Genomic DNA, 22,832 nt, shown 5'->3' with positions numbered 1-22,832 from the left:
TCCCTATATCAAAAATCTTATCAGATCAGATTAAGATAATTTTTGCAACTGCTGATTCCCAACAACAACAAAAAATGAACTCAAAGACATCACTGCACATGACAGTTAACAACTTTCTGTTCTGGGCCTGGGTATCTCAGCGAGCAAAGACGCTGACCACCATCCCTGACTAGCACCCCTGACCACCACCCCTGGAGTCGCGAGTTTGAATCCAGGGCGTGCTGAGTGACTCCAGCCAGGCCTCCTAAGCAACCAAATTGGCCCGGTTGCTAAGGAGGGTAGAGTCACATGGGTCACCCTCCTCGTGGTCACGATATAGTGATCCTCACTCTCGATGGGACGTGTGGTGAGTTGTGCGCAGAGATCGCGGAGAGTAGCAGTAAGGCGCCTAGCAAGCCACGTGATAAAATGCGCGGGCTGACTGTCTCAGAAGATGAGGCAACTGAAATTTGTCCTCTGCCAACTGGACTGAGGTGAGTAATTGTAAGTGATTGCGCCACCACGAGGACCTAGTGAGCATTGGGAATTGGGCATGACAAAAACTGGGGAGCAAAGGGGATAAAATCCAAAAAAGGCGTACTAATATTGCGTTTTGGGAGTAGAACATGACTTGTAGGAGGAGTCTGTTGCTATGGTGATTTCAAACAAGATGCTTCAGCACCGGTTTATTGTCCTGAAAGAAAACTAGCTGTCAAGGCAGCTAGCTGTGTCTGTTTTTATCGCTCACTTTTGGTAGTCAAACATGTCCAAAACAACAGTCAAGCAGAAGAGACCCGCTCTGAAAGTGACTAAGTACTTTAGAGAAAGACGCTGAAACTGACTCTTAAACTCTATACTACTATGCAACTGCCAGTGAGCATGTCAACATGACAAACATTTATTCATATGTTTTGGTATTTTAAATGAAATTTCAAGCTGTAACATTTTCCAGTTCTTATTGGCTATAATTATTATGTATAGCCTATATCTTATACATATAGTTTTAATGACCTTAAATTAGTTCATTTGTCACACTACAGGACCATTTTAGTAAGGGCAAAAAGGTTATTAAAATAGTCACAGCAAATATAACACTTTTTACCTTATATACACTACCGGTCAAAAGTTGTGAAACACTCATTCTTTATTATAATTCTTTTCCTTCACATTTTAGAATAATAGTAAATTCATCAAAACTATGGAATAACATAAATGGAACTGTGGGAATTATGTTGTGACTAAACAAAAATGTGTTATATTTTAGCATCTTCAAAGTATTCACACTTTGCCTAGAATTTGCAGACATGTACTCTTGACATTTTCTCAACCAACTTCTTGAGGTATCACCCTGGGATGCTTTTTAAACAGTATTGAAGGAGTTCCCATCTATATGCTGGGCACTTATTGGCTGCTTTTCTTTATTATTTGGTCCAAGTCATCAATTTCAAAAACTTTTGTTTTTTTTATATTAAATTTTCGTTTTATAATGAAATAAATTAATATGGTGGCACAATTATATTTTTATCTACAAAACTAATTTCAAACATTTAAGCACACGCCTTCAAATCAAAAGATTTTTAAGATCATGAGAAACATTTCAGTCAAGTGTTTCAAAAGTTTTGACCGGTAGTGTATATTTGAACTTAAAATATTGATAATGAAAAAGAAAAAAATCATGTCCATGTTATTTTTAATCTAACCATTCATTTATGTGAGAAATACCAAAATAGGTGTATGTGTGCACCTCTTATTTGTAAACCAATTTTTCTTTCGTCTACGGTATCCAAAACACTGAACGTGTCATCTGGAATATTACATGTGAATCAAAGTATTACAAAAAGCATCAGCGACAAAATGTTTACCACATATGACACATCATGGGCTACCATGACAGACTTTCTCTCAGTTGCCTTCCAGACCACCAATGCAAGATTTGCTGGACAATTTACAAGGTATTTCTGGGAAAACTGTCAAAAGAATGCTTTCTTGCAGTACTCTGAGTGCTACATAACATCTGCACAACAAACTGAAATATGTAGCCTACTCACTTCTGTAAAATCACAGTTATAGTAACGAGTGATCACTGATGTCATGGCAGGTCTTTTTTTATTGGGAGCATTTCAGCATCCAGAACGAGCCACTCAGCGGAATCAGTCACTGATGATACTGAAGACTTGTTAATGAAACAAGACTTGTCCAGTAGTCTTACAGGTTTTCTTGTCCCTTTCGTATTTCCATTTGTCAAGTTTCCAATGATAATGTCCACTACAGTCACCCCACAGTATGTTTATGAAAAGTTTTGCAAAAACTTGCAAAAGTGAACACTGTTTTTCCTTCATAAAGATGTTCAGGGTCCTAGAGAGCAGATGAAGGAGCAGGTCATGGAGTACATGTTGGACAGTGCAGTGGACTGTTACCTGACTGAGACAGAGACCATCTGGTTATTAAACATTCTGCAGTGTTTTTCTCAGAAAATTTAGAAGAAGCTGAGACAGTCAAGTAAGAGAATGCATCACTTATTCCATTTTCCTAGTAATATTCAAAATCAATAAAGGAATGTTTTAAGATGTACTTAAAGCTGAAGTATGTAACTTTTTTAGTGTTAAAATACTTTTGTCTATTCCAACTTAATAGGCAGAGACAACTATAAGTAAGCCATGCATAGGTACATTTTCTCGAAAACTGTAAACATTGTGACTCTGTGGCACTATAAAATTCCTGTGTTTGTTTTCTGCAACCCACTTAGACCGGCCCAACAATGTAACTCAACCAATGGTGTGAGTTGGGAGCGGGACTATCTGACTGTCTGAACAGCAGCAGACGAGGGGTGTATTCAGAAAGCTGTTTTGAAAGCATTGTTTAATTTTGCAACTCCATTCATTGGCCCTAGTGTTGCAGAAATTACATACTTCAGCTTTAAGTCTATTTACTAGAATGAGGTTTGATTTGGTATTGTTATTTGGTTTTGTGCTGTGAAACCATCTATTTCTCATGCACATAAAAAAAAGTATTTTCTTAATCAGTATTTTATTTAATTTCTTATTCCAATAGAAATATCCAAACATCTTTAAAACATGGTAAATTTAACTTAGCAAAATTTTAAAAGATAGTAATACATGTTTTCATAGAATTTATTTTGAATTAAGTTAATATTTCTTGCCCCATTGGCTTTTTTTTGTGGCAAAACAAGAATTTTGTTTGGAGGGAGAAAGATAAGCCCAATTCAAGATCAATTCTCTGAGTACACTTACTAATTTCTTAAAATTTTTCTTCTGATTTCAATATACACTCACTGAGCACTTTATTAGGAACACCTGTACACCTACTTATTCATGCAATTATCTGATCAGCCAATCATGTGGCAGCAGTGCAATGCATAAAATCATGCATATACAGGTCAGGAGCTTCAGTTAATGTTCACATCAACCATCAGAATAGGGGGAAAAATGTGATCTCAGTGATTTCGATCGTGGCATTATTGTTGGTGCGAGACGGGCTGGTTTGAGTATTTCTGTAACGGCTGATCTCCTGGGATTTTCATGCACTACAGTCTCTAGAGTTTATTCAGAATGGTGCCAAAACCAAAAAACATCCATTGAGTGGCAGTTCTGCGGACGGAAACGCCTTGTTAATGAGAGAGGTCAATGGAGAATGGCCAGACTGGTTCGAGCTGACAGAAAGGCTACGGTAACTCAGATAACCACTCTGTACAATTGTAGTGAGCTGAATAGCATCTCAGAATGCACAACACGTCGAACCTTGAGGCGGATGGGCTACAATGGCAGAAGACCATGTTGGGCACTTTATTAGGACCATAGTGTTCCTACTAAAGTGCTCAGTTTAGATAATATATATATATATATATATATATATATATATATATATATATATATATATATATATATATATATATATAATTGTTTTTTTTTTTTACAATTTAAATAAAAAAAAAATACTAATTTAAGAAAAATATGTATTTTTTATTGCAGTGAACATTTAGTATTGAATGTTAATCTGCTGTTTAAGCAGCAGTTTAACACTTGCTTTTTGATTTATTTTGGGGCATTTTGAAGGGAAAGGAACAACGCATACATTGAGCTGTGCAAAAACAGGCAGGGCAATAATAAGTATGTGGAGCGCTCAGCGCAGACATTCAATGATGCTCCAAAGATGAAGGAGGTCCAAATTGATAACATTAACATGGTAGACAAAGGTATAGTCTCAATACAAAGTGATTTATTGATTGGTATGTAAAATGTTTTATTTACAGTAACAAAAACCACTACAGCTTGATTTTGACACATTGATTTTTATGTCACATATTTTTATGCAACTCTGTAAAGCTATCATGTCTACCACCTGGGACATGTATGATTCATTCTGCAATGGGAGTAAAGAGGTCAGTGGAGAGACAGCAGTATCTTCTGATGGAAAGAAGGCTGCTGTCCTAGGCACCTCCTCCGTAAGTCACCAGCCCAACCCTAAGGGCCCTGACCAGACTCCATCTTTGGTCAGCATACCCAGTACAGGCGATTATGGTAAATATATTACACCCTTGGTAAGCAAGCATTTCGTTTACACTGCAAGAAAAATCTTTTTCTTAATAAATATTTTTGTCTTGTTTTCCATTAAAAATATCTCAACATTCTTCATTTTGCTAGATTTGTGCCTAAAACAAGAAAAAACTATTTGCAAATGGGTTTGTAAAAATAAACTGAAATAGATTCATTGAAAACAAGTTGTATCTTATTTTATGGATGTTTAGATATTATACTGAAAAATTAGACAATTTAAGCTCAATCGATAGCATTTGTTGCAGAGTTTTGATTTCCAAAAAACTAATTTCAACTCATCCCTTGTTCCAGTAAGGCACTTACAGTACAATGGAAGTGAATGGGGCCAGTCCATAAACATAAACTGCTTCAAAAAAATAGCCAAAAGATGTAAACATTGTGTTAATATAACTCTAGTGTGACAAAATCTGTGTTCTACATGATTTTAGTGTGATAACATTGTATACTGTATAACTTTTGGTTAGTAAGTGATTTTATCACACTAAAATCATGTTAACACGTATAATGTTTACTTGTGGCTATACTTTTGAAAACTGTGTATTTTAATGTTTATGGACTGGCCTCATTCAATTACAGTTGTGCTCAAAAGTTTGCATACCCTTGGAGTTGGTAATATATGTACCATTTTTAAAGAAAACATGAGTGAGCAGGCAAAACACATTTCTTTTATTTCTTATGAGATTCATATTCAACTGTAGATTATAACAGAATGGCACAATCATAAAACAAAACATGGCAACAAAGAAAAAAAATGAAATGACCTCTGTTCAAAAGTCTGCATACCCTTAGTTCTTAATACTGTGTATTGCCTCCTTTAGCATCAATGACAGCGTGCAGTCTTTTGTAATAGTTGTCTATGAGGCCCCAAATTCTTGCAGGTGGTATAGCTGCCCATTCGTCTTCGCAAAATGCCTCCAGGTCATGCAAAGTCTTTGGTTGTCTTGCATGAACCGCACATTTGAGATCTCCCCAGAGTGGCTCGATGATATTAAGATCAGGAGACTGTGATGGCCACTCCAGAACCTTCACCTTTTTCTGCTGTAACCACTGGAGGGTCAACTTGGCCTTGTGCTTAGGGTCATTGTCGTGCTGGAATGTCCAAGAGCGTCCCATGCGCAGCTTTCGTGCAGAAGAATGCAAATTGTCTGCCAGTATTTTCTGATTACATGCTGCATTCATCTTGCCATCAATTTTCACAAGATTCCCCATGCCTTTAGAGCTCACACACCTTCAAAACATCAGTGAGCCACCACCATGCTTCACAGTTGGGATGGTATTCTTTTCACTATAGGCCTTGTTGACCCCTCTCCAAATATAGCGCTTATGGTTGTGACCATAAAGCTCTATTTTGGTCTCGTCACTCCAAATTACAGTGTGCCAGAAGCCAGAGGCGTATCAAGGTGTTGTCGGGCATATTGTAACCAGGCTTTTTTGTGGCATTGTTGCAGTAAAGGCTTCTTTCTGGCAACTCGACCATGCAGCTGATTTTTGTTCAAGTATCGTCGTATTGTGCTCCTTGAAACAACCACACCGTCTTTTTCCAGAGCAGCCTGTATTTCTCCTGAGGTTACCTGTGGGTTTTTCTTTGTATCCCGAACAATTCTTCTGGCAGTTGTGGCTGAAATCTTTCTTGGTCTACCTGACCTTGGCTTGGTATCAAGAGATCCCCAAATTTTCCACTTCTTAATAAGTGATTGAACAGTACTGACTGGCATTTTCAAGGCTTTGGATATCTTTTTATATCCTTTTCCATCTTTATAAAGTTCCATTACCTTGTTACACAGGTCTTTTGACATTTCTTTTCTGCTCCCCATGGCTCAGTATCTAGCCTGCTCAGTGCATCCACGTGAGAGCTAACAAACTCATTGACTATTTATACACAGACACTAATTGCAATTTAAAAAGCCACAGGTGTTGGAAATTAACATTTAATTGCCATTTAAACCAGTATATGTCACCTTGTGTGTCTGTAACAAGGCCAAACATTCAAGGGTATGTAAACTTTTGATCAGGGCCATTTGGGTGATTTCTGTTATCATTATGATTTAAAAAGGAGCCAAACAACTATGTGATAATAAATGGCTTCATATGATCACTATCCTTAAATAAAAGACAGTTTTTTTTGCATGATCAGTCATATTTTCAAAATCAATGCCAAAATTTCACAATTTCTGCCAGGGTATGCAACTTTTGAGCACAACTGTACATAGTGCCTTACTGTAAACACATTTATAAAACTAAAAACAATAGTTTTTAGAAATGGAGTAAAAAATATTTTTTTTCTGTAATCAATATTATGCCACAAATGCTGTCGTTTGAGCTTAAAACTTGTATTGAACCTGTAATATTCCTTTAAACATGACAAAAGTCTTGCTATGTCTCCATATTTACATACATTGCTAGAATGTATATACTGTATTTAATGTTAAACAGATCCGGACTGTGTGCGGATGACAGGGGATCTGGAGAGTTGGACGGAGCACTCTAAAAACTCCCTTGGCCCATTCCTGGAGCACCTCTGGGCCTTCAAGTGTGAACTCACTATGGGGCAGAATGTCAGCAGTATGGCCTGAAACAAGATAAACCCAGTACTATACATCTTACCTAAACGCGTTTTACAAGTTTATGTATTAATTCTACTTTAATGTCTTCACTGAATGACATCCTTGGCCCACACCATCCACAAAAGGGAAAACAGTGTAAAGTGATGTTTTTTATGTGTTTGACTACAGGATCTTCTCACTGTGGGATATGGACAGTTTGATTTCAAAGATAAGAAATCTGGGCTTGTGTGCTGCTGGTCTTTAAAGAACCCCAATGTACTCTGCACATCCAACTCACTAATGCACATTTTAAAGCCAAGACAGTAAAAACTATAAATAATAGATCTAGTTTAAAGTTGCTTATATTGTTTTTTAACACTTTTGCAAAGTATTTTATATATACAGCTCCTTCCAGAGCTGGTCATATAAATGTAGTGTGCATGTACAGTATATGGTTTCATTAGCATGTCATCTTGTGTTTCGGTTAATATTGTTTAAATGTGTATGTTCATTTGTCTCAGTGGCCTGAGCGGATCTTTCTTTGTGAGAGTGGAGTAACTGCGTTCGATTTCTCAGCTTGTAATGCCAGTCAGCTGGCAGTAGGAATGTATGATGGCAGCATTGCCATCTACAACACACAGAGCACAGAACAAACACCCATCATTGACAGCAGGTGGGGCTGTGATCATTCTTTTTCTCGATCATCCAGAAAGTTACAGATAGTTACTTGCAGTTTAAATAGGTTTCTCTGTATCAGTGAGTCTCAACTGGGGCTGGGTCACACAGGTCTGTTCTGATAGGACCATGAACTGCAGGGATCAAAACAATGTAAATGCAATTACAATAAAAGCAACAAACAATTTAATCACATACAGTTATAATAACAACATAAATAGGCTTAACAACATTTAAAAGGAAGGAGAAAACACTACCTTTGTTGTCAAACGTCACATGTATTATCAAACTCTACATTATTTTGGCAAAAATTGATTTGGTACAAGCTAGCCATCTTAGGCAGATGCCAACCTCTGGCTGTCCATTTCTCACATGCAGCAGCATTATAAAATATTTGGCCCAGTGCTTGTTCCATGTGTTAGGCTGGTAAATGTCACTTCAATTTATTTATTTATTTATTTTATTTATTTATTTTTCATTTACTAAATGTTTGCATATTGCTGGGATTATGCAGTTCATAGTAATTTCGATAAATTTCAATATTTTATTTTATATAGATTTTTGTTTACATTTTTTACTGTAAACAATTTGGTACTGTCTTTGTTTACCACACAGTATCCTATGTAAAATATGGAAACAAAACCAGTTGAGAACCACTGCTCTATGTCACCTAAAAGCTACATGATAGTGTGTATTTGGAAAGTACTCATAACTTTTATAAAACTGTATTTTTGAGCAAATGAATGTTGCATAAATATTATAAAGACCAGTTCAAACTTGTGTTGTTTCAATGCATATAATGCCGCTAAATCATAAATGAATAAATCTTGTTTAACTCTACCCCTTTTTATTTGTTTTTGTCATGCATGCAAAAATCACAATATTTTGTTGCAAAGAGTGTTCTGATTTTGCCATGATCTCACTCCTGTATAATCTCATCACAGTGACTCCACCATCATACACACAGTTCCAGTTTGGCAGGTCAAATGGATTGATCATGAGACAGCCCTTTCTGGAGAGGAGAAAGGGGAGACGCTTATCTCTGTGTCAGTTGATGGAAGAATCAGCAAGTGGTTTCTCCGCAAAGGCCTGGAATGCATTGGTGATGTTCGAATTAGATAGCTGTGATATATCTCAGTGTGGAGCCATAGACGCAGAGGTAGAGAGTCATTCAAGAACTGTCATAGATGGCATCAGGCATTTGTTCTGATCACTGGATAATCTTTCTAATTAAATTTTTGGTTTGGCATTATTTATTGCTGTATTTTTCTCTAGCTACACATAATATTAATTTGAAACCTCAGTTGTTTATGCGTCTGTTCAAAGATACACATTGGAAATCTTGGATTACATTTTTTTATTTAAACCTGGAAATAATCAGAAAGATTTAGGATTTGGAAAAATAAAAAATAGAACAAAAGAACAAAAAAGAAAGAAAATACAGTTTATGATGTAAATTGAAAACTAAATATTTAAACTATATATTTTTATATATAGTATGTATAATTTATATGATTTGTATGATTTCAAGTTCACTAATCAGCTCAGCATAATTTTGACAATGACCATGTTAACTATTTTGGGCTCTATTTTAAAGCGCAGCGCAATGCGCTAAGACCATGTGGATCGTCTTATCCAAGTTCCGTGACAGCGCTAATTCTAAGTGCAATTTTCGTGCCAGCGCAAATGGGTGTGGGTAGGAGTGTTTGCGCTACTTTGGGTGTTGCCGTGCAAACTGTGGGTGTATTGTATGCAGTGCTGAGCAGTAACGGATTACATACAATCTGGATTACGTAATCAGATTACAAAAATTGTAATTGGATTAAATTACATTTTAAATACTCATAATCGGACTGCAGTTACTTTTTTTATAGATTACGTAATTACTTATGAACAAGGCAACAGCAGTAAATTGTTAATAATTGATCATTTTCATATCAGTATCATCATATTCTTACCCCGAAGTGCAATAGTCTCACAGATGAACATTTTGAACATGTGCTCCTTTTACGTTACAACAGTAAAATATGCACCTCAGCTAAGGAAAAGGTGATGGACTATTACTAAGTAGTAAGAGTTAACAGTAAGTGTGTCAGAGTTTTGAGCTGTTAGCTTTGACCTAGCAATGTCATTGCTGTTGATTTCAGGTTCATTACTGTTTGTTCATGTAATATTTCTATTATATATATCTATTGTTTTATAAACTTAAAATGAACTAGATATGTTTTTTTTTTAATATATTATTTTGTAACTACCTCAACAATGGTATGCAGCTCACACATTGAACTTAATTGCTTCAAAGGATCTAGTGAATGCCATCTCTAAAGGTCCTGCCCACAAGAAACACAATAGTTCAACTGCAAAATGTGCAGCAATATAAAAACAAAACCCATCGCTCTACTATTGCTGCTGATGCAGTGGAGTCCACTGCTGTGCTTTGATTTCCATCCTAATGTGAGGCCTATACATTGAGTGTAGTATTGTTTCAGTACATCTCACATATCTACATCTAACTATAACATCAGAAAGCTACTGAAGAGAATGAAGTTCATTTCTCATGCTGTTGTCTGTTACCTGACTAGAACAGAGGAAGGTCAAATTCACAAGTGCTCCTATTCATATAATGAGCAGTTCTTGAATACTTACACAGCCCACAAAGTATGCTCCACACTTTCCTTTTTATTAGGAATTTCCCAAGCACAGAGCATTTCTGATAGATGTTTTCAATAGATGTTGAATATATGAGGTTAGTTGACATGAAACACTTTTTAAAAGTTGACGGTCTGCAATCTGACGTGCTATTCTTCATCTAAAACTAAGTAGCATTTGCTAATTCTTTTATAATTCTTATGCATGCAGCTTTAGGTCCACATATTAATTGACAGCCCACAGTCCATGGAATATTTGTACTTTTAAAAATTAATTTGTCATACTGCAGTACTATTTAAAATGAGCTATAAAAAATGTGCTAAAGAATTGTAAATGGTGTATTTTTTTTAACCTAAAATCTGGATCTTGATTAAATAAAAAATCCAATCCATGGACACGTTATATGCCAACTTCCCATAAGTATTCAATAATATTACCTGTACGAGGCGGTACGAGTCAACAACTTTGGGGGCGTGTTGAAGCGGGTTTCACCAGGGCACTATACAAGCTAGAACCGCTACTGTGTGTGTGCCTCGGTCTCTCTGTCGAACTGCCGCATTCCGCTGCACTTATCCCTCTCCTCAGCTGATTAGCCCGATTGACCCTCCTCCTCGTCACAATGCCGTATAGTACATATAGTGATTATTAATAGGCCGATATTTGCAGATTTTGAGGCTGTTGGCATTGGCCGATACCCGTGCTCAATTGGCCAATTAAGAGATGTGGTCATTCCACCTTATCTCAGATCCAAAATCTACCAGGTTTATCAATAAATAGGGCACATCTTCTATTTTCAGATATTTATAAGTAAAATTTCAGTACATTTTGTGTAAAAAAAATAATTAAAAAAAAGATTTAATTTAGCAAACGGACATTACAATAGCATTTTTTTTTTTACTTTTATTAAACTCTGTATACTGTACAGTATCAGCATTTTATATATATATATATATATATATATATATATATATATATATATATATATATATATATATATATATGCATTATACATTATGAAGCACACAATACAGCGTGCAGTCTTTTGTAATAGTTGTCTATGAGGCCCCAAATTCTTGCAGGTGGTATAGCTGCCCATTCGTCCTGGCAAAATGCCTCCAGGTCATGCAAAGTCTTTGGTCGTCTTGCATGAACCGCACATTTGAGATCTCCCCAGAGTGGCTCGATGATATTAAGGTCAGGAGACTGTGATGGCCACTCCAGAACCTTCACCTTTTTCTGCTGTAACCACTGGAGGGTCAACTTGGCCTTGTGCTTAGGGTCATTGTCGTGCTGGAAAGTCCAAGTGCATCCCATGTGCAGTTTTCATGCAGAAGAATGCAATTGTCTGGCAGTATTTTCTGATAACATGCTGCATTCACCTTGCCATCAGTTTTCACAAGATTCCCCGTGCCTTTAGAGCTCACACCCCCCCAAAATATCAGTGAGCCACCACCATGCTTCACAGTGGGGATGGTATTCTTTTCACTATAGGCCTTGTTGACCCCTCTCCAAATATAGCGCTTATGGTTGTGACCATAAAGCTCTATTTTGGTCTCGTCACTCCAAATTACAGTGTGTCAGAAGCTGTGAGGTGTGTCAAGGTGTTGTCAGGCATATTGTAACCGGGCTTTTTTGTGGCATTGTTGCAGTAAAGGCTTCTTTCTGGCAACTCGACCATGCAGCTCATTTTTGTTCAAGTATCGTCGTATTGTGCTCCTTGAAACAACCACACCGTCTTTTTCCAGAGCAGCCTGTATTTCTCCTGAGGTTACCTGTGGGTTTTTCTTTGTATCCCGAACAATTCTTCTGGCAGTTGTGGCTGAAATCTTTCTTGGTCTACCTGACCTTGGCTTGGTATCAAGAGATCCCTAAATTTTCCACTTCTTAATAAGTGATTGAACAGTACTGACTGGCATTTTCAAGGCTTTGGATATCTTTTTATATCCTTTTCCATCTTTATAAAGTTCCATTACCTTGTTATGGAGGTCTTTTGACATTTCTTTTCTGCTCCCCATGGCTCAGTATCTAGCCTGCTTAGTGCATCCACGTGAGAGCTAACAAACTCATTGACTATTTATACACAGACACTAATTGCAATTTAAAAAGCCACAGGTGTGGGAAATTAACCTTTAATTGCCATTTAAACCTGTGTGTGTCACCTTGTGTGACTGTAACAAGGCCAAACATTCAAGGGTATGTAAACTTTTGATCAGGGCCATTTGGGTGATTTCTGTTATCATTATGATTTAAAAAGGAGCCAAACAACTATGTGATAATAAATGGCTTCATATGATCACTATCCTTAAATAAAAGACCGTATTTTTGCATAATCAGTCATATTTTCAAAATCAATGCCAAAATTTCACAATTTCTGCCAGGGTATGCAAACTTTTGAGCACAACTGTATATATATATATATATATATATATACTGGTGGCCAAAAGTTTGGAATAATGTACAGATTTTGCTGTTTCGGAAGGAAATTGGTACTTTAATTCACCAAAGTGGCATTCAACTGATCACAAAGTATAGTCAGGACATTACTGATGTAAAACAACAGCACCATCACTATTTGAAAAAGTCATTTTTGATCAAATCTAGACAGGCCCCATTTCCAGCAGCCATCACTCCAACACCTTATCCTTGAGTAATCATGCTAAATTGCTAATTTGGTTCTAGAAATTGCTTGCCATTATATGAAACAGGTGAAAGCGATTTGTTCCCTATCTGTCACTCACTCGACGTTGGTGTCGATGTAGTGACAATAGGGGTCACTCTTGGGAGCCCGAGACACCTCTGATCTTTGATAAAAGGCCAATGAAAATTGGCGAGTGGTATTTGCATGCCACTCCCCCGGACATACGGGTATAAAAGGAGCTGATGTGCAACCACTCATTCAGATTTTCTCTTGAACGGTCATGCTCATTGAGCTGAATACTACTGTTCATTCACCTCTGCTGGATCTGACGGCGCATTTCAGCGGCTTCTCCCTCCTCTGCACGGGTGCACTGCAGAGAACGCCCCTGGGCGCTTCGGCAGAAAAACTAGAGAGTATATTTTCTGAAAGAGCATTTTTCCCCTCTAAAAGAGTATATATTTCTCTAAAAGAGCGCACACACGGAACGTCTTTTTAAAGACGCATCTTTTTAAAGATGCTTTTCCGATTGTGTGTTATTCCTGGTTGTGCTCGTTATCTCTCGCCTTCTAACGGTCATGATTACTGTCTTTCGTGTCTGGGCACTGCTCACGCAGAGACAGCGTTCGTGGATGGTCATGTTCTCATTGCGAGAATATGTCCATGGCAACGTTCCTTCGTAAGAAAGCGAGCCACCCCAGAGGCTCCCGCCTCGGTCCTTTTACCCACGGGTTTGAGGCCAGCGCGGCTAGCACTGGGGGCGATTTGGGGACCCCAATGGGATCGCCTCCGCCGGGTATCCCCCGCGGACCTCCCATTCCCCAGCACGCTCGTCTGCCCCGATCGGGCTTCCGGGTGAGTCTGCCGGCTCGTCTCACGGCGAGTTCGACCTCTTATTCGGAGTCCGCGAAAGTGATGAGCTCCAAGCGCAGCATTGGAGAGCGGGCTCGTCCAGTCGGAAGCCTCAGCTGGGCTCCTCCCTTCGGGGTCGATCGCCCAGTCACAGGCTGACGCAGAGATGACGTCATGCTTTCCCGGGCAGCCGCGAACGTCGGTTAGAGTGGATTTCACCGCTCTTCCCTGAACCCTCGCGGCTCGGTGATTGGTTCCTGGGCTCGCGGCACCGCTCAAAGCCACGCCCCGCCCCCGTTCCTTTCTTCCCGGAAGTGCATGAAGAGCTGACAAGGTCACGGGAGGCACTTTTTACTGCCTGGTCCCGATCTTTTCAGCTTCCCCGCCCTCACTACCCTCGATGGTGGTGCGTCCAAGGGCTATTCGGCAATCCCCCGGTGGATAAAGGCGCTCACGTGCACCTATGCCCGCAGAGCGCCGCCACCTGGTGCGGGTGCCCAAAGCCCCTGTCCAAGGCCTGTAGGTTTACGTTGTCAACGTCATCGGATGTACCGGCAGGCGGGTGTGTGGTGGGCAGACTTGCTGTGTGCCTCATAGCCAGCACACCAGGTCGACACGTAACCTCCCCCAACACAGTTATGAGTGTCGAACGGCCCTTTTTGGGGACAAGTCGACTACCCAAAGATAGAGACAGGCTTAACCCAGTCGTGGCCTCTTTTCCCCTTCTCTTTTTCCACTCCCTAAAAAAGAAGGGGGATTATCCAACTGGGCCACCAGGTCTAGTCGGGGGGTGTCCCTCCCAAGGGAAGGACACCGCGGAGACCACACCTCGCCCCAAGAAAGGGGGAGCTCGAGGTGCCACACCACGTCATGGCCGTGCTGAGTCTAAGGACATCGAAGCACTTACCTGGCTCCTTGTGACCAACCCCGGAACAGCCTGGGACGGGGGAGGAAGAGGCCTGTCCTCGTGACCCGTAGAGACTGTCACATCTGGACAAGCCGCCTCCGCCCTGCATGCTATGGCTCTCCTGCAAGTCTGCCAAGGCGCTAAAGGAACTGCACGAGGGTAGTTCTGCCCCGGGATTGATGCAGGAACTGCGCTCAGCGACCGATCTCGCTCTCCGAGCGACGGAGGTCACGGCGCGGTCTCTCGGGCGGACGATGGCCACACTAGTGGTCCAGGAGCGCCACCTTTGTCTCAAACTGGTCGAGATGGGTGAGACCGAAAAGACACGATTCCTTACTGCCCCCATTTCCCAGGCGGGCCTATTCGGCGACACCGTCAAGGACTTTGCCCAGCAGTTCTCAATGGTAGAGCAGTAGATGGATGCTAGCCGGCATATCCTGCCCCGGCGCGGCTCAAGATCCCACACTCCGTCTACTCATCGCCAAGGGCGTCCCCCTGCGGTGACTGCACCGGCTCCGCCACAGCCCGCCCCTTCGGCCCGGCCCCGGCGTGGAGCCCACCACAGGAAGCAGACGCCACCCGTCTCGCGGCCGCCCAGAACCCGTGAAAAGCTTCAAAGTGCCCTTGATACGGGCGACCCAGGGACAACGAAACCCGCTGCTCTGGAGCTGGTAAGCAGATCTTCATCTTTTTGTTACCTTTTGCATTTAATTGCGCTGCATGCCCAAGTGGCTGCAGTACTCAAGAGCTCAGCAAGAGCGGTTTCCTTGTTCCCTGGGTCACGTATCCAGTGTGTACGGCTGTCATCACGACCACCGTCCACCACTCCATTTGGCAGGTTGGCGCTCCAGTGGCAGTCTCCCGCCTCTGAGTGCCCAGCTGTGGCACAAATCCACCCCCGATGTGACAGTCTCTACGGGTCACGAGGACAGGCCTCTTCCTCCCCCGTCCCAGGCTGTTCCGGGGTTGGTCACAAGGAGCCAGGTAAGTGCTTCGATGTCCTTAGACTCAGCACGGCCATGACGTGGTGTGGCACCTCGAGCTCCGACTCCGCCGCAAGGCCCCGCCTGCCGGTACATCCGATGACGTTGTCCCTTTGGTCCCCCTTGCGCGGAACTTGGACGCATGGCTTGCGCTTTCCAATCTGTTACAAGGGCGGGTCCGGACCGTCCGACTTGGCTGTGTGATTCACTTTGCTGGGCATCTGCCCAGGTTCAGCGGTGCCCACTTCACCTTGGTGAAAGATGAAAATGCTGCTACCTTGCGCGGAGATCGCTACCCTCCTACGGAAGGACGCGATAGAACCTGTCCCTCCAGCCGAGATGAAGAAAGGGTTTTACAGCCCCTACTTCATCGTACCAAAAAAAGGCGGTGGGTTGCAGGCAATCTTGGACCTGTGAGTACCGAAAAGGGCTTTACACAGACTCCTGTTCAAGATGCTGACGCAAAGATGCATTCTAGCGAGCGTCCGGCATCAAGATTGGTTCTCGACGGTAGACCTGAAGGATGCGTACTTTCATGTCTCGATCCTTCCTCGACCCTTCCTGCGGTTCACGTTCGAGGGTCAGGCGTATCAGTACAAAGTCCTCCCTTTCGGCCTGTCCCTGTCTCCTCGCGTCTTTATGAAGATCGCAGAGGCTGCCCTTGCCCCATTAAGGGAGGTGGGCATTCGCATTCTCAACTATCTCGACGACTGGCTAATCTTAGCTCACTCTCGAGATGTGTTATGCGCACACAGGGACCTGGTGCTCTCACACCTCAGCCGATTAGGGCTTCGGGTCAACTGGGAAAAGAGCAAGCTCCTCCCGGTTCAGAGCATCTCTTTTCTTGGTTTGGAGTTGGACTCAGTCTCCTTGACGGCATGCCTTAGGAACGAGCGCGCCCAGTCGGTGCTGGCCTGTTTGAAGGCGTTCAAACAGAAAACAGCGGTTCCACTGAAAATTTTTCAGAGGCTCCTGGGGCATATGGCATCCTCGGCGGTGGTCACCCCGCTCGGGTTGATGCATATGAGGCCGCTTCAGCACTGGCTCCAGACTCGAGTCCCAAGATGGGCATGGCGCCACGGGACACACCACATGGCCATTACGTTGGTCACCGTCTTTTCAGCCCTTGGACCGACCTCTCGTTTCTACGAGCAGGTGTTCCCCTAGAACTGGTCTCTCCAGGCGCATCGTGTTCACAACAGATGCCTCCAAAACGGGCTGGGGCGCTGTTTGCAATGGGCACGCAGCCGCCGGCCTCTGGACGGGTCCGCGACTGCATTGGCACATCAACTGCCTCGAGTTACTGGCAATTCTGCTCACCCTGCAGAGGTTTCGGCCGTTGATCCAGGGCAAGTACATGTTAGTTCAGACAGACAACACAACAATGGTAGCATATGTCGCAAACCATAGGTGGTTTGCGCTCTCGTTGTATGTCACAACTCGCCCACCGTCTCCTCCTCTGGAGTCAGCAGCACCTCAAGTCGCTGCAAGCCACTCACATCCCGGGCAACCTCAACACTACGGCGGACGCGCCGTCACAACAGGTTACCCTCAGGGGAGAGTGGAGGCTCCACCTTCAGGTGGTCCAGCTGATTTGGAGTCGATTCGACATGTACAGGTGCACTTCCCAAGAATCCTCCCCACTGCCCGCTCTGGTACGCCCTGACCGAGGCCTTCCTTGGCATAGACGCGCTGGCACACAGCTGGTCCCCTGGCGTTCGCAAATATGCGTTTCCCCCAGTGAGCCTGCTTGCACAGACCCTGTGCAAGGTCAGGGAGGACGAGGAGCAGGTCGTCCTGGTAAGCACCCTACTGGCCCGCCCAGACATGGTGCTCGGACCTCACGCTCCTCGCGACAGCTCCCCCCTGGCGAATTCCCCTGAGAAAGGACCTTCTTTCTCAGGGAAGGGGCACCATTTGGCACCCGCGCCCAGACCTCTGGAATCTCCATGTCTGGCTCCTGGATGGGACGCGGAAGACCTAAGCTGTCTCCCACCTGCGATGGTAGACACGTTCACTCAGGCTAGGGCTCCCTCTACAAGGCGCCTGTATGCCTTTAAGTGGCATCTGTTCGCTAAGTGGTGTTCCCGTCGGGAAGACCCCCAGAGATGCGCAGTCAGATCAGTGCTTTCCTTTCTGCAAGAGAGGTTGGAAGGGAGGCTGTCCCCTTCCACCTTGAAGGTGTACGTTGCTGCCATAGCAGCACACCACGACGCAGTCGACGGTAAGTCCTTAGGGAAGCATGACCTGATCATCAGGTTCCTAAGAGGCGCCAGGAGGCTGAATCCCTCCAGGCCGTGCCTCGTTCCCTCATCGGACCTCTGTAGTTCTTCAGGTTCTACAGAGAGCCCCCTTTGAGCCTTTGCAGTCAGCCGAGCTTAAGGCACTCTCCTTGAAGACTGCCCTCCTGACTGCGCTCACTTCCACAAGAGGGTAGGTGACCTGCAAGCATTCTCTGTCAGCGAAACGTGCCTGGAGTTTGGTCCAGGTTACTCTCACGTGATCCTGAGACCCTGACCGGGCTATGTGCCCAAGGTTCCCACCACCCCTTTAGGGACTAGGTGGTGAACCTGCAAGTGCTGCCCCAGGAGGAGGCAGACCCAGCCCTGTCGTCGCTGTGTCCGGTGCGTGCTTTACGCATCTATTTGGATCGCACACAGAGCTTTAGAATCTCTGAGCAGCTCTCTGTCTGGTTTTGGTGCACAGCGGAAAGGAAGCGCTGTCTCCAAGCAGAGGATCGCCCACTGGCTCGTTGATGCCATAACTATGGCATATCTCGCCCAAAACATGCCACCCCCGCTAGGGCTACGAGCCCATTCTACCTGTGGTGTAGCGGCTCCTTGGGCCCTGGCCAGAGGTGCGCCTCTAACAGACATTTGCAGAGCAGCGGGCTGGGCAACACCCAACACCTTTGCAAGGTTCTACAACCTCCGGGTGGAACCGGTTTCGTCCCAGGTAGTGGCACGCAACACAAGCGGATAAGCCCGGGATAGCCAGCCGGGTGTATCGCTTGCACATAGCGCCTTCCACCTCCTTTTGAACTGAAGACGTGCGGCGTTAATTCCCAGTAGTGTTCACAAAAGTTGTTCCCTGGTTGACTTCCTCCGAGCCCTGTGACAGTCGAGTTTTCGGAGAGACTCGCTGCAGGCCCAGTACACGCGCTAACTAAGAGCACTGTTCTGGGGTAGGTGCTCCGCATGTGGCGGTTCCCTGTAAGGCTAACCCCATGCGATCTATATCTTCCGCTAATTCGTTTCCCTGCTGGCAAACTGCGTCTTCCTTGGGCAGAGCCCCTCTGCCCCAGTCTCCATGTTTGTAGTAACTCCTCCCCCATTGGGCAGGATCTACCTTGAAGGCTCTCCACATGGTTGGAAAGACCATGTGACGTATTCTTCCACTTAAATATCCCCCCCTCTCTTGGGGCGAGGTGTGGTCTCCGCGGTGTCCTCCCCTTGGGAGGGACACCCCCCGACTAGACCTGGTGGCCCAGTTGGATAATCCCCCTTCTTTTTTAGGGAGTGGAAAAAGAGAAGGGGAAAAGAGGCCACGACTGGGTTAAGCCTGTCTCTATCTTTGGGTAGTCGACTTGTCCCCAAAAAGGGCCGTTCGACACTCATAACTGTGTTGGGGGAGGTTACGTGTCGACCTGGTGTGCTGGCTATGAGGCACACAGCAAGTCTGCCCACCACACACCGCCAGTTCACGTAACACAGTTCAGCCTTGTGGCGTTTTGTATAGGGACCCCTAGTGTCACTACATCAACACCAACGTCGAGTGAGTGACAGACAGGGAACGTCATGGTTACTGGTGTAACCTCCGTTCCCTGATGGAAGGAACGAGACGTTGGTCCCTCCTGCCACAACGCTGAACTACCCGCTGAAATGGCCGGACCTTATATCGGCTCCTCAGCGTAAAACCTGAATGAGTGGTTGCATACCAGCTCCTTTTATACCCGTATGTCCGGGGGAGTGGCATGCAAATACCACTCGCCAATTTTCATTGGCCTTTTATCAAAGACCAGAGGTGTCTCGGGCTCCCAAGAGTGACCCCTAGTGTCACTAAATCGACACCAACATCTCGTTCCCTCCATCAGGGAACGGAGGTTACACCAGTAACCATGACGGTTCATTAAATGAAGCTTAACATTGTCTTTGTGTGTGTTTTTTGAGATGCCACAGTATGCAATAGACTGGCATGTCTTACGGTCAATATTAGGTCAAAAATGGCAAAAAAGAAACCGCTATCTCTAGAAACTCATCAGTCAGTCATTGTTTTGAGGTGAAACTGAAGATTTCATACAAAGGTGTACACTACAGTCTTCAAAGACAAAGGACAACTGGCTCCAACAAAGACAGAAAGAAATGTGGAAGGCACAGATACCACTAAACAAGAGGATAAGTACATCAGGGTCTCTAGTTTGAGAAATGTCACATGTCCTCAGCTGACAGCTTCATTGAATTCTACCCGCTCAACACCAGTTTCATGTACAACAGTAAAGAGAAGACTCAGGGGTGCAGGCCTTATGGGAAGAATTGCAAAGAAAAATACACTTTTGAAACAGAAAAACAAAAAGAAAAGGTTAGAGTGGGCAAAGAATCTCAGACATTGGACAACAGATAATTGGAAAAGAGTGTTATGGATCTTAACCTCATTGAGCTTTTGTGGGATCAGCTAGACAGTAAGGTGCGTGAGAAGTGCCCGACAAAACAGCCATATCTATGGCAAGTGCTACAGGAAGCGTGGGGTGAAATGTCACCTGAATATCTGGACAAACTGACAGCTAGAATGCCAAGGATCTGCAAAGCTGTCATTGCTGCATGTGGAGGATTTTTTGATGAGTATTTTAAGAAATTCTGAAAAACATTTTTCATATTGTAATAGTAATTTTTCACTTTATTAATGTCCTGACTATACATTGTGATCAGTTGAATGCCACTTTGGTGAATAAATGTACTAATTTCTTTTCATAAGAGCCAAATCTGTACATTCCAAACTTTTGGCTGCCAGTGTGTGTGTGTGTGTGTGTGTGTGTGTGTATGTATATGTATATATATATATATATATATATATATATATATATATATATATATATATATATATATGCCATTAGCAAACTTGCTTACTAAATATCACTATAAGCATCTGCCATTAAAAAAAAGATTATAGGTCTTCCACTACTTGCATAGCTTATGATAACAATATGCAGTGTTTCTTCATTTAATTTTAAACATTTACATTTTCTTTTCTTTGAAAGAAGTTTCTTTTTTCTCATCTGTTCACTCCCCCACCTCTCTCCAGGGCGCTGTTTATAAGATAACATGGTCACCGTTTAGTCCAGATGTTTTCCCAAGCTGTTCCTCAGACTGGACTATTCAACTGTGGAGGCAGGATCTGCTTAAACCTGTCCTGAGTTTCACATCTGACCAATACGCTGTACATGATATAATGTGGTCCCCACGCTCTGCCACTGTCTTTGGAGCAGTCAGTGAGGGCCGGGTGGAGATCTGGGGTCTGAGAGTCAACATGTAAGATCTTGTGCTTTCTGCTACCTTTGCCAGTTCAAGAACTATTTTATAACAAACACAGTCAAAAAGTTTTTACTAGTCTTTTTAATAACTGTCATTAATAAGTAATTAAAAGCTTAGTTAATGCGAAAATTAGAATTCTTTTGTCATATAGCACTCATTTTGTCCCAAAACCCTTATAACATTCTTCTGTGGAATATAAAAGAAGAAATTATTTTCCATGCTGATACAATAAACTGAGGACTTCAAGCTTCATTAACGTGGTCCATACGTGGTCACTAGTCACCATATTCCAAAGTTCTGAAGTCATATGATGGCTTTGTGTGTGAAACTGACCTGAATTTTAGTCACTATTCACTGAATTACTTATTTTTGGGTGAATTCTTTCTTACCTTATACCTCATGGATAATGCTTAACAGATCAGTAGTTCATGTACATTCAAATATGAATATGCTTAAAAATATATGAATCAAATGTTTGAAACATTTCTAACTATTTAAAGGAATAGTTCACTCAAAAATGAAAATTTGCTGATAATTTACTCACCCTCAGGCCATCCAAGATGTATATGAGTTTCTTTCTTCATCAAAACAGAATTTAAGACTTTTAGGATTTCATTTCAGGCCTCCTCCTCTAAACAATGCAAGTGAATGTCCTCCATTTTTTGACGGTCCAAAATTCATATTTAGGGTGCAGGGACAAATAAAGTTCTTCTGAACGCAAATGATTGATTATTTTTAGAAACAAAACAATACTTATATACTTTTTAACTACAAATGTTCTTTTCCGTACATCTCTGTGACATGCGCTCATGAGAAGGATGACGTAAGCTCGATGGTAAGGTCACGTGTCACGTGGAGGAGGAGTCAGGAAGTGCGTCATTGTTCTGTGAAGTGAAGATTTATAGTAAACATGGACTTAAATATTGATCTGTTTCTCACCCACGCCTATCATATCACTTCTGAAGACATGGATTTAACCACTAGAGTTGCATGGATTACTTTTATCCTGCTTCATGTGATTTTTGGAGCTTCAAAGTTTTGGTCACCATTCACTTGCATTGTATGGACCTACAGAGCTGAAATATTCTACTAAATATCTTAATTTGTGTTCAGCAGAAGAAAGACAGTCATAGACATCTGTGATGGCACGAGGGTGAGTAAACAATGAGAGAATTTTCATTTTTGGGTGGACTGTTCCTTTAAGATATTTAACCAAAAAAGTTAAGAAGTACTTTAAATTATTTAGACAAAGAAACCAAAGAAGGGACTTTCAAAAGAGTGGTCTTACAGTATGTTTAAAACAATATATTTGAAACCACTTCAACACTACACGAGACATTCAGTGGTAGAGAACAAATGTAGTTTTTCGAATAATTGTCATGTATTGGGTTATGTGAGAACTACAGACAAAATTAATAGTGTGTTCTGTGTTAATGGACAGAGTTTTTACGCATTACAGCTTATCTTTTACAAATGCCTGTCATTACTGAACTATTGTTCTCTGTTA

At 42.6% G+C, this 22,832-nt stretch overlaps 1 pseudogene; it reads left to right on the top strand.

Annotated features, from left to right (window-relative positions):
- Positions 1-742: 742 nt before the first annotated feature.
- LOC127446462 (dynein axonemal intermediate chain 4-like) lies at positions 743-22,493 on the top strand (annotated as a pseudogene).
- The last annotated feature ends 339 nt before the right edge of the window (positions 22,494-22,832 follow it).

Source organism: Myxocyprinus asiaticus, chromosome 9 (genome assembly GCF_019703515.2).
Source record: "Myxocyprinus asiaticus isolate MX2 ecotype Aquarium Trade chromosome 9, UBuf_Myxa_2, whole genome shotgun sequence".
Classification (NCBI taxonomy): Eukaryota; Metazoa; Chordata; class Actinopteri; order Cypriniformes; family Catostomidae; genus Myxocyprinus; species Myxocyprinus asiaticus.
Note: the sequence above shows the minus strand (reverse complement) of the source record. Positions and strands in the feature narration are given on the sequence as shown.